This window comes from Hoplias malabaricus, chromosome 15, assembly GCF_029633855.1.
Source record: "Hoplias malabaricus isolate fHopMal1 chromosome 15, fHopMal1.hap1, whole genome shotgun sequence".
Taxonomy (NCBI): Eukaryota; Metazoa; Chordata; class Actinopteri; order Characiformes; family Erythrinidae; genus Hoplias; species Hoplias malabaricus.
In genome coordinates, this window is record NC_089814.1 from 35719648 (window position 1) to 35732935 (window position 13288).

At 42.9% G+C, this 13288-nt stretch overlaps 1 long non-coding RNA gene and 1 pseudogene across 2 annotated transcripts; both read right to left on the reverse strand.

The window, feature by feature from the left end:
• Window positions 1-1723: 1723 nt before the first annotated feature.
• On the reverse strand, window positions 1724-3224 carry LOC136668081 (uncharacterized; annotated as a pseudogene).
• Window positions 3225-10604: 7380 nt separating this feature from the next.
• On the reverse strand, window positions 10605-12808 carry LOC136667922 (uncharacterized). 2 transcript variants are annotated; one of them, XR_010795427.1, is made up of 5 exons: window positions 12681-12808; window positions 12304-12430; window positions 11536-11700; window positions 11066-11227; window positions 10605-10945 (listed from the first exon to the last, which is right to left on the reverse strand). It is a non-coding gene; the product is annotated as an uncharacterized lncRNA (long non-coding RNA). The 2 variants fall into 2 exon arrangements; XR_010795426.1 differs by having other exon boundaries at window positions 12304-12801.
• Between the last annotated feature and the right edge of the window lie 480 nt (window positions 12809-13288).

Sequence of the window (13288 nt, forward strand, 5' to 3'; positions counted from 1 at the left end):
GCTAGAGTTTCTGATAGAAATGGGCTATTCTGTTTATTCAACAATTAAAAAAGCTTATTGTGCAAAGATCCTGACATATCAGTCACTTCTTCAGTCTTGATACATAGACTGGTCATTAGATGTTTCCAAATAGTTTCTGAAAGATAAGAGCAAGACAGCTTGTGAAATATTGCTTCATATCTGCAACAATTGGAAGCAGATACATCTGGCTTGACTGTAATTGTCAAGCCAGTTGTTTTCAGTGGGGTACAGGTGTGAGCTAGTTTAGCTCTCTGGCTGTTTTACTAAGGATGCTGTTGTAATCCATGCAGAGTGTGGACTGGCCTCATCGCACTAAAATAAACAAGGCCTTCCTGAAAAAGACATTCCCTGGACAACAGCATGTCACTCCAAACACTTTATATATCGTTTAGCATTAATGGTGCCTTCACATATGTGACAGTCATCCATGCCCTGTCTACTAATGCCCCCCCACCACACACCATCACAGACGTTGGCTTTTGAACTGTGTGTTTATGACAAGCCAATGTCCCTCTCCTCTTTAGGATGCAGCATCCATGATTTCCAAAAATAATTTCAGATTGTGATTTGTCAGACACGGAACACTTATTCACTTCCCATTAATACGTCTTATATGAGCTTGGGCCAAGAGAAGGTGGTGGCATTTCTGGATCCTGTTTATATCTGGACCCTGTTTATATCTAGTTTCTGACTTTAATATTTCTAATTATTTTTATTATTATTATACATATTTGATCTATCTTTTGGCTAAGCAAACACTGGCATTTACTTCAGTAAATGCACTTTTCCAGTATTTGAAAAATTAAAAAAAATTACCAGTGGGTCGTTGCCCTGTTCCAACATTTTGGAATGTGTTGCTTGCATCACATTAAAAATGGGCATATATTTTTCAAAAAATGATAAAAATTTCTCAGTTTCAACTGAGAAAAATAGAAACCGGATTCGAAAAGTTGGGACCGAACAGTTGGGACACTAAACAAATTGTGAATAAAAACTGAATGCAATGATGTGGAGATGGCAAATGTCAATTTACTAGCATAGACCATGCCCAGAGAAGCGTCGGAGAAGGGGGCGAACTCAGAAGGCTTGGGCTGGAGTTCGAGGTGGCTCGGAGGCGTGTGCGTAAAAGCCGTTCCCCCCAAAATTAGACGGTTGCCAATTGTTCATGGGCAGCGAGCAGATTGTGGGCGTGGGTACGGATGTATCTGTGGTAGGCTTGTGAGGACCAGCGGCCGAGGACTTGAACCAAAATGTGGTCGGGAATTCCTTGGTGGGAGGCTGAGGAAGCCGCACCGATCCTAAAGGAGTGAGCAGAGAAGTAAGCGGGATTGAAACCACTGAGAGAAAGGATGCGACGGAGATGAAGGTGGAACTAATGGTGAGTGGCGACGGATCCAAGTTCGGTTGTGAAAAGCGGTTCGTGTCCAGATGAGGCTTGCGTGTGACGGGTCTGAAGGTGGCGAAGGAGTGGTTCGAATGGACTGAGTAGGGAAGACAGTTTGAACAGATATACTGTCAGTTTTGCTGTGTTTTATCGTGAAGATCAATGTAGTGGCATCAAAGATTCGAAGATCTGTAAGACTGGGGTGGCGTGAAGGATTGTAGGATGAAGAAGATGGTTGATGACCGGATAGAGAAGTGTAAGCTGGCAACAGTGATGAATGAGGTTGTGGTTTGGAAGTCAAAGCATGGAAACGGACTGTTATGAAGTTGATGGAAACGTCTGAAGGTTAGCCAGCTGGTCCAGTATGTAGAGAGGGTGTTGGGTGCTAAGGCCTGGAGGATGAGGTCTTGCAAGATGATTGAAGGATGGCGGAGCCAGGATGAAGTGGGAAGATGATTTCTGAAAATGGGGTGTCTGTTTGGGATGAAAGTCCGATCGAGGTGCCAATGCTCTGAATGTCTGAAATTGAAAACGAGAGTGAATCAGCTATTGGATTGGAATGGCTGGGGATTTGAGTAGCCTTTAAAATGAATTGGTGCATAACTGAACACCACACGAGACGGTGGAGAAAGAACATGAGTGGCAGTGACTTTGAACGCCCTTTGTTAATTATGTTTACGACTGATGTGTTGTCTGAATGAATGATAATGGCGCGACTGGCCCATTCGTCATTCCCCAAAGAATGGCAGCGGCCACGATGGGGTACAACTCACGCAACACGATTGGGTCACCTGCATCGATTGAAAAGGAGGAGAGTTCTGAGGGGCCTTCTGGGATGCGTTCCAGTGACCATCGTAGTAGCCGCCGAAATCTGTAGAAGGAGCGGCATCTGTAAATATGGAGGGGTCTTCAGGATTGGAAAGAGCATCGTTGTAGAAGAATGAGATGCCATTCCAGTGGCAGAGGATGAGGAGCCAGAAGTTCACCTTGGATTTACAAGCGAGGTCTAGGTTAACAACCTGGAACAGAGAGGAGACAGAACAGGCGAGATTAAGGAGGTGTGAAATGAAAGCACGACCTTGGGGTATAATTTGCATGGCGAAGTTGAGGTGACCCAACAGAGAGAGGAGCTGATGCTTATTGCAACTAGCTTGGGTAAGAAAATCAGAAAGGAACTGGATGATGCGGTCTTGTTTTTCCAGTGGGAGGGATGCTTGGAATAGGACGGAGTCCAGGACAATGCCAAGGAACTCGAGTGAAGTAGTGGGATCGAGGGTTTTCTCTGCTGAGAGGGGAACACCTAGGCGGCGGAAAGCGGAGTCAAGTTGGGTAATGCAGTGCACTGGTGGGGAGGAAGGGATGTCGAGCAACAGGAAGTCGTCAAGGAGGTGGATGACGTAGGGCAGGTGATAGACGTTCAGCAATATCCAAGATAGGGTCTCAGCAAAGGAGTCAAAATCTTGGGGCTGCTCTTACAACCGAAGGTCCGTCGGACTGCAAAGTAATATGAGCCTTGCCAGTGCACAGCGAAAAGGTGCCAGAAATCGGGATGAAGTGGGAGGATTTTAAAGGCGGCGACAATGTCTGCCTTGGCCAACCAGGCGCCGTGTCCTATGATCTCTTAATATGTCCTCTTAATATGTCATATGAGTGCAATAGCATCCTTGACGCAAGTATAGGAGAGGGAAAAATCCATGCTGGGGATGAGATTATTGATCGATGGCACGGAGGAACCGTGGGGAGCCGAGAGGTCTATGCGGAAGGAAGAGAAGGGAGGCTTGGAGAAGGGGCCAATCATGAAACCGTCTGAGACCTCCATGTCTAGATGTGACGAAACGACGTCGGGTTCGGCTTCGGCTGATAGCAGATTGCAAGCGGAGAAGGAGGAGTTGGGGAGGACTACCAGACTGGGAGAAAAGCCGAAGAGAAGACCATCGAGAAGGAAACAGGCGAAAGTGGAGTCGGGATGACGGGAGAGGCAGGTGGCGAATTCCGGCACGTTGATGGGAGTGGAAAGGAACTGAAGTAGTCAGCTGCTGCCAAATCTAGGTGGTCTAAGGGGACAGCTGGGTCGGGCATTAGCCTGGCCACAGTATGTGCAGATGTGCAGGAATCTGCATGAGGGTGCGAAACATCCGCCTGAGTTAAAGTTGTTGCAAATCATCTGGCCGTTGAGGTAGGACAGGCGTCGTCCGAAACTATTGCGAGAGCTGGAATTTGTAATGCGTGGTGCGATGGTGGCTGTGGATGAAGGCGAGATCAAGGATGATGGATAAGTAAGCGTCAAGTTCCTTCCGATGGGTTGGAAAGGCAGAGCAGAGAATGTCGCGGTAAATTGAGAAAGCCAGCGCAAATTCTGGAACCGTCAGGATCGTTGATGGTTGCGGTTCGGCAGCCTTGAGTGTAAAGGAAAGGTCCCCTATGTTGATTGTGCAAGGGGCCACAGGGGCTGAAGAAGTGCGTAGTAAGGCTGAAAGATCGATGTCTGCACCTTGCAAGATCCATTCTCTGAGACTGGGGGGCACGAGCGGTGGATTAAACAGCCGAGCGTTGGGAGGGGGCGGAGCCGAGGGAGCTGAAGCCAAGGAGAAGGACGTGTCCTGAGGCCGATGCACAGGGAGCTGGGACAGTTCAGCAGCAGCACCTGTAGGCAGAGAGAGTGAGAGAAGGTGAGGGGCCTGAGAAGGTGCAGCCGGAAATGGAAATGGTTGGGATGACGAAATAAGGTCGGGGTGGGATGAATGGGGAGTAGTGGATGGATGAATAGGGATGGGGTGGGATGAAGGGGGAGGGGGTCAAAATGTCGAGAAAGCGGGAAGGACAGAAGACGAGGGCAGCGGAAGAGGAAGAAAAGAGACAGAGGCAGGTAGAGTAGAAGGAGGGAGAGAGAGAGAATCTGAAACAAAGGTGGCAGGGAGGGGAGTAGAAAGTCAAGAAAACACGGAAACCCGGGAAGGGGCAGGTCTGGGTAGGAGAGGCGGGGCCTGGGCCTGGACTGGAGCTGAAGCTGGAGGGGTCGGGGCAGCAGCGGCTGCCGTGTGGCCAGAGGCGGAAGTAGCAGGGGGGCAGGCTTGGACCTGAGGCGTGGATTGAAGGGCCTGATGGTATGACGGCATCTGCAGGGTCCCAGGTTGGGCTCGGGAGGTAAAGTGGAAGCTCCGGGGGGCGGCCGGCGAGGGCGGCCTCTGCGGCGAGGAGGCGGAACCGGCGTGTCGTGATCAAGAGTGGTGGGCTGGGCTGCAGTGGGCCTGGGGCCGGTGGAGGAAGCCTGGAGCAGCGAAAATAGTGTTTTCTTGTTGGCTGAGCGGGAAAACGAAATGCAGTGATCCCGTAAGGCCTTCTGGAGTCCGGCCACTGTCCAGCAGCGTGAGCAGTGGGAGGAGAAACACAGGGCCTGCCGTGAGCGGCGGAATTGGCGGGAGGAGTAGTCCGGCGACTGGAGCGAAGAGAGCGGCGAGAAGGAGGAGGAGAGGTTGGGGAGGAGTGGCAGGAACGCCTAGAGCCGGAGTGCGGAGCTCGGAGGCGGCTGGATCGGGAGCCTGAGGCGGTCAATCCAGGAGTGGCTGGAACCTCAACCAATGAGCGAAGCCTAGGGGTAGGTTGCAAACTGGTAGATGAGGGACCGGGGGATGCGGAAAATGATTCGTCATCAGAGGCGACGAGAGCGATGTCCATGGTAGCAGAAAAAGCCGGATGGGTAAGAGACAAAACACAATGCGATGTTGTTTGACATGAGGATGGAGTGAGAGTGAATGAGTATAAGTAGAGCTGCGGAGAGGTAATTGGGGCGTGGTCTAGCTCCCAAAACATCATGTGGTGACTTCACTATTTTATTTGTAATATAACATAGATGACAGATCAAAAGTTTAATCTGATTATATGTAACATTTTAAAGGAAAAATATGTTGATTCAAAATTTCACTGTGTCCACAAATCCCAAAAAAGTTGGGACAAGTAGCAATCAGTGGCTGTAAAAAGAAATTGAGCATATAACGAACAACTGGAAGACCATTTAACACTAATTAGGTCAATTGACAACATGATTGGGTATAAAAAGAGCTTCTCGGAGTGTCAGTGTCTCTCTGAAGCCAAGATGGTAAGAGCATCAACATTTCCATCATTGTTGCACAGAAAGATGCCAGAATGGTGTTACCCAGCGTAAAATAGCAAAGACTTTTAAGTTATCATCATCAACCATGCATAACATCATTAAAAGATTCAGAGAATCTGGAACAATTGCTGTGCGTAAGGGTTAAGGCCGTAAAACTCTACTGGATGCTCGTGATCTCCGGGCCCTTAAACGTCACTGCACCTCAAAAAGGAATGCCACTGTAAATGAAATAACAGAATGGGCTCAGGAATACTTCCAGAAAGCATTGTCAGTGAACACAATCCACCGTGCCATCCGCCGTTGCCAGCTGAAACTCTACAGTGCCATTTCTAAGCAAGCGCCACAAGCTCTGACGTTTGCACTGGGCCAGGGGTCTTTGAAAATGGAGTGTGGCAAAATAGAAGCCTGTTCTGTGGTCAGATGAGCCATGATTTGAAGTTCTTTATGGAACACTCGGACACCATGTCATCCAGACCAGAGAGGACAAGGGTAACCCGAGTGGTTATCAACGCTCCGTTCAGAAGCCTGCATCACTGGTGGTATGGGGTTGCATTAATGCAGAGAATGTTCAGGTTCTAGAACAACATATGCTCCCATCTAGATGTCATCTCTTTCAGGGAAGACCCTGCATTTTTCAACAAGATAATGCCAGACCACATTCTGCAGCAATCACAACATCATGGCTATGTAGGAGAAGGATCCGGGTACTGAAATGGCCAGCCTGCAGTCCAGATCTTTCACCTATAGAGAACATTTGGCGCATCATAAAGAGGAAGGTGCGACAAAGAAGGCCCAAGACAATTTAACAGTTTGAGGCCTGTATTAGACATGAATGGGAGAGCATTCCTATTTCTAAACTTGAGAGACTGTCCCAACTTTTTAGGGATTTGTTGGCGCCATGAAATTTTGAAACAACATATTTTTCCTTTAAAATGATACATTCTCTCAGTTTAAACTTTTGATCTGTGATTTGTGTTCTGTTCTGAATATAATATTAGATGTCGGCACCTCCACATCATTGCATTCAGTTTTTATTCACAATTTGTTTAGTGTCCCAACTTTTTTGGAATCCGGTTTGTATTGTTTTGTAATTTTTTAACTAAATATGGATTTTAAATTATTTGCACATCATTGCATTTCTTTATTTATATATATTTACATACACATCATATTTTGGAAATGGGGTTTGTGGAGGTACAGCAGCCCCCTGGTGACTAATGCCTTACCTATCCTCATGGGCACATTTAATGCATGCTCAGTGTCACCCATTTCTAACAAACCTCGGCAACACGTGTTCCGTTTGCCGAGGTGTGAACAGGATGTGACGAACATCACTTGTTCAAAACCACAGCTGATTATAAATATTTTTACATTCAGCAGTGTAACAACAGGATTGAGTTCTTTTTTCACTCTTTATGTTAACATTTACCACAGCTATGAGTTTTAAACACCTTTTCTTGCCTAAACATAAAAATAATCATTGTGAATTCATTGTAACTCATTATTTATTGGGGGAAAACACAGGGGTTTACAAATTCCACCATTTTCAGATGAATGTGGCAACACTGAGATGGAGGGAAAAAAAGTCCTGAATATAGCACATAGGTAGATGACAGTAGTTTTCTGGAGGATATAACATCCCTTCATGCAGATGCAGGGCACTCAGTCGTCATTGCTGAGGCTGGTATCAATGGTCACCAATTCCATGCGAACATTATACATCACTACATCATCACCATGCTACAGCTGCACAATCAATGGCTTACAAAAGTTAACTTACACAACCAACTTGCCCTTTCAGCTACATCTGATAGTTCCTTCATGGCTTCAACCAACAACAACTTCAACCAACAAACATTGGGCAGGCATTGCTGCAAATCCCTGCTATCTTTATTGGCCTAATAGGTTCCAGCCACTCCTGGATTGACCGCCTCAGGCTCCCGATCCAGCCGACTCCGAGCTCCGCACTCCAGCTCTAGGCGTTCCCGCCACTCCTCCCCAACCTCTCCTTTTTTTTCTTTTTTCTTTTTTTCTTTTGTTGCATGTTTGTCACTCTTAAATGTTTCAGATCATCAAACTAATTTAAATATTTGTTTAAACCTAATTGGTTGGACCATCCTTAGCAACAACAACTGCAATCAAGCATTTGCTGAAACTTGCAATGAGTCTTTCACAGTGCTGTGTTGCAATTTTGGCCCACTCATCTTTCCAGAAATTTTGTAATTGAGCCACATTCGAGGATTTTCGAACATGAACCGCCTTTTTAAAGTCATGCCACAGCATCTCAATAGGATTGAGGTCAGGACTTTGACTAGGCCACTCCGAAGTCTTCACTTTTACTTCAGCCATTCAGAGGTGGACTTGCTGGTGTGTTTTGAATCATTGTCCTGCTGCAGAAAGCAAATTAGTTTTAGCTTGAGGTCACAAACCGATGGCCAGATATTCTCCTTCAGGATTTTTTGGTAGACAGTGGAATTCATGGTTCAATTTATCACAGCAAGTCTCCCAGGTCCTGAAGCAGCAAAACTATCACACTATCACCACCATAGTTTACTCTAGGTATGTTGTTCTTTTTCTAAAATGCAGTGTTACTTTTACACCAGATGTAATGGGTAACAAGGAATGTAGAGCAACAGATGAACTACAGCCTGTAATTATACAACTACAGAGTGACCGGAGTGGACAGTGGAATGGAGAGTGTGTGGAAAAAGAAGGTTATGGCAGGTTGAAGTATGTATTTATTTCCACTGAATCTGCACAGGAGAAATCAGCTGCAAACAAACCCCAGCAACACGTTTTCCGTTTGCTGAGGTGTGAAGAGGATGTGTTGAACATCTCTACTTATTCAAAAACACAGCTGATTATCAACATGCCTTTTTACTTTCAGTGGTGTAATAACAGCATTGAGTCCTTTTTTCACCCTTAATGTTAACGTTTATCACAGCTGTGAGGTTTAAACACATTTTCTTGCCTAAACACACACAATAATCACTGTGAATTCATTGTAACTCATTATTTATTCCAGGGAAACTCAGAGCTTTACAAATTCCACCAACAAATATATGTTCAGATGAATGTGGCAACCTTGAGATGGAGGGAGAAAAGTCTTGAATAAAGCACACAGGTAGACGACAGCAGTTTTCTGGAAGATGTAACATCCTTTCATGCAGATGAAGGGCACTCAGTTGTCACTGCTGAGGCTGGTATCAGGCTGCTCTGTGTAGTTTTACCCCTGTGGCTGGGGTAGACACTGACCAAACAGTGGGAAAGTATGGGAAAGTATTCTGAAGGGAAAAGTGATGACTCAGCATTTCTGTAGAGACACACTATATGGGATACCACTGTAGGAGAACAGATGGAGGAATTCTGCTCTTACTCACGGCTGAAGCTAACAGGTCATTTCTCTACTTTCCCCATGATTCTCCATCCCTGCCATCCTCACTCAGGCAGAGGATGTAAAATGTAGCATGTCACACATTCATAGCATGCTCAAAGGTGCTAGTTTGGCTGGACGTCAGTGCTATAAAATATTTATAGGAGGCTGATGTGTTTCTCATAAACCAAAGACAATCATCACAAACACAAATATGAATCTGTAATTGTGAAATACATAACTTTCAGCGTAATTTCTAATAACACACCTCTGAAAGATTTGTCTTTATGTCTTCAGAGATTGTTCCATTAAATGTGGAGTATTTTGGATGTGGTCAGTGGTAAACCTGTGGAACTTGGTTGATGATGAAGAATAAAACAAGCTAAATAAACCCAGACCTGTCACCTGTCACAAACCAACATGTGCATTATGAAACAAACACTACACAGCTCAGTTCACAACAGTCATGGAGCACAAAGGAGAGCTTATTTGTTTGCAAGTTACACATTATATGTGAATTTGTGAGAATTTGTGTGTGTGTGTGTGTGTGTGTGTGTGTGTGTGTGTGTGTGTGTGTGTTTGTTATTCTTTTTGGCACAAATCTCATTCCATAGATTGCGAAATATTTCACTCCCAAAACCAGAGAAACTGGGCTCCTCATTTCTCAAAAATTTAGAGTGTTGTTAAAAGAAGAGACAATGAACATCATGGTAAGTCTGCTCCTGTCCCCAAATTTTTGGAATGTGTGTCTAGCAGCAAATTCCAAATGGGCAAATATATAACATTTCTTTTGTACTATTTGAAATATTGTAAACTTTCAGCTGGGTTTCAATGATTTATACATTATTCCATTATTTTCTTATTTACGTTTTGCACAGTCTTCCAAATTTTCTGGAAATAGTGTAGGTAGATTGTTGCTCATTTTTATTTCAAAGTTTAGCGGCATCTAATGGGAATGTGTTATTAATGCAAGCTGAACACTTATGTTATTTTATTTTACACAGTTCTATAATGAAAGATTACAGATATCCCCATCTCCTTCTGGAGAAGAGAAGGTAATGAAACTTCAGGAAACACAACTAGACTTTAACAAAACTTGTATTTGCACTAACTTCTTTTCTCAGTTTCAATGCAGTTCTACACTGGATGGCTACTTATACAATAAGCTTGATGCAAAAGCATTCCAAAAAACACTGTATTCTTATTTTAGCAAAGAATTCACAAAGAAAGTTTACAAAGAATATCCATTTGTTTTTGGTCTAAAAACTATGTTGCTATGTAGGCCTGACATCTTTCCAGGTGATCAATAGACACACAAGCACTGGATATTTCTTGGTTTTCACCATGAATTGGCCATACATCTTTCCAACTCTAACACAGATGACTCATCACAATGAGGAATGTTCCAACTACAAATTAACTAGAGGGGGGTTTGGTTAAAAAATATATATATATATATAAATGATGTCTTATGAGTTGTGAGAGATAATCTGATTGTTATTTATTATTGCTTTCAGTATTTACATGGATCGAATGCAACACTGAAGAGTGTTATGAAGTGTATTGTGACAGCAACTCATAGGAGAAGTTGTGTTCTCATTTTACAGATAATGACTTTCATACATTTAATACATTCACACTTCAAGCTTCATTCATTTATTTATAAAGTACAATTCAGTGATTTCAGTCCAGACATATTTACGGAGACTGTGATAATGAACAATTTTAGGAAACAGATGCAATACAGAAATAATAAAATAAAAAATAAAAAAACAAGCAAATACACAGTGAAGATTCTGATACATTATAACTAATATTACTACGGAATCTGCTATTACTAATTTTGTTGCTACTGATAAAATTAAAGATAATAACAATCTGAAGAATCATGCAAATGGTTCTTTAGGTGTTCAGGGTTCTGTATACCATACCTTTCTATTTACTACATAACTTATGAAGAATTTTTTATCTTTAAGTGTTTAAAATGTTATATAACTACATTTTGTGTCCTGCCTCTGTGAATCTGGTTCCTTGGTCCATCATCTTGGGGATCAGGCTGTTATAAAAATGGGTTTATCATTAGTACACTCCAGTAAAAATAATGGGCTAAGCCTATACAATCAAAACATTAAACTTTAATATCGCTAACAACAAAAATAAACAGGACAATAAGCACCTGTTTCAACTGCAGTTTAAATGTCAGCTTTTCCGTGTTCAGAAGAGTTTCACTCAACTCTGGCGGACTTTGACCAATGTTTTCAGCCCTGTTCATCTGGAAATTCATGTTTTCAACCACTACATCTCTGGTGAAAGGAGGCTCCTTGTCTTCTTCCCAGCACTGTGAAAAGAGTTTATCATGAGGATGCACCCGTGTATAAACAAGGGTTAGGTTCAAAGAGGCAACATATATAAAGGGGACCCACAGATATTTCACACTCTGCAAACTGCACCAGGCAGAGTATGGAAAAGAAGTGGATAACTGCCCTGTTTTCTCCAGCATTAAATCCTCTGGTTGTTCTACATTGATCATAATACATACTTTATATTTAAAAGATTCGTGTTTACCATTTCAAGTATGACTCCTTTTAGCACAGGACAGAAAATCTAACAGTTCTTCACTGAAACAAACACTGAGTGGGAACCAACCTGTGTGCAGCACTCAAAGCAGGATGTGCAGTGTCTCTGACAGTGTTGTCCACTGCTTGATTTCTTGAATTTGTCCCAGCAGTTCCTGTAGTTGATTATTTTTTCACAACATTTGTAAATCAGAGCCATCACTGATATCACTAAGAGGCAGAAAAAACCTGTCAACTGAACACAACACAGAACAGTTCTGTTTAGTGGCTCGGACAGTGTAGAAAACTGGACAATAAATCAGAAACAGACATTAGTCTACAGTCATCCTGTTTATGTGACTATTCTTAATTCCCATCTTCAAGCTATTACACACTGAACATGATAGACATACAACAGAAAAATGTTAAATACTGGTGTAAGCATCAATAATTTATACACAAGTCTCAAATACCCACCCCTTCACTTTTTTACTTCATTCCATTTGGGAAAACTGAAAACAACAAAATATAACCAGAGAACTGCCACCTGTGTTGAAGTTTTTGATCCAGAACTAATTATCCATCACCAATAACTGAACCAGCTAATGTGGCTGGATACCATCAAATCCTCCAAGCAATGTTTAAATATTTACTGCAGTGTCTGTTATTGCAGTAAAGAGGAACAATTTCCTAATTAATGCCCTTCAGTTCAGAAGTAATGAGGACCAATATTGAACAGGTGTCCACACACTGAATTGTGGTGGTGATGTGTCTGTAGACAACAGGTCTAAGGACATTGGTTTTGGATGCAGAAAAAGTGCAGCTCACATTAAACAAGTGTATATAAGCAGTTGTTTACCTTTGAAGTGTAAAATGAGGCGTGTGCTTGGAGCTGGTCTTTTGTCAGTGTCCGGTTGGCGTTCTTGCACCATTCCCACTTTGTCAGCTTAGATTCAGCATTTAAGCAAGCAATGTATCGACCATCACTAACGAACAAAATTACCCAAAAGATACTCGGAATGAAGGCGTATATGAGCAGTTTTAACGCATTACAGTACCTACTTGATACAAATCCTTTCATACCACTGCCAGCGTAATATGTTAACATAAACACTGTTAAAGCAGGGAGCAGGAGATAAAGGTAGAAAAACACTTTCCTGCAGTATAATTCAGAAGGACACACAAAATCTGTCTCAACAAATTTTTCACAAACAACTAGACTGATCAATATCAGACCTAAAAACACATTCCTCTTCTTGAAGGATTCATCCATTATCGAAAGCACCACTCGTTCCATAATTTCTAACTAACAATCAGCAGTGTGACACCTGAAAAACTGAGAATCTGAACCTATCTCTTCACGCTGAAAACTCAATCTGAGGGTTTTACATCACCAACTGTCAGTATCTCAGTACTCTCCACCTTCAGCAAAGTAAGAGATAAATAAGGAAGCTGTGTGAGTACCAGTCTTCCTGTTAAGAACAGCACTGTGCTGCTCAGATGAAGAAGATTTTAACTTAGTCATAGTTAGAGCACAGGGACTGATTCTGTGCACACTATGTGCAATAATTTAACATTTATTTGTCTTTTTTACTATCAACAGTCAAATATCACTGAGCTGTAAACATGCAGTGAATGCACACTCTCCAGAGAATCAAGATTCAGAGCTTCCATTGTCCTATGTGAGGTCAAACTGGCCATCCTACTGACCGGTGAAATTCTCATTCTGCATTTTTTGGTGTATAAATATAAACATAAATAAATAAAATGAAGTTGGAATGGTATCCCAGCTTTTTTTGGAAATGGGGATTGTATTTGTGTACTTATATATTTTCTGTATATAT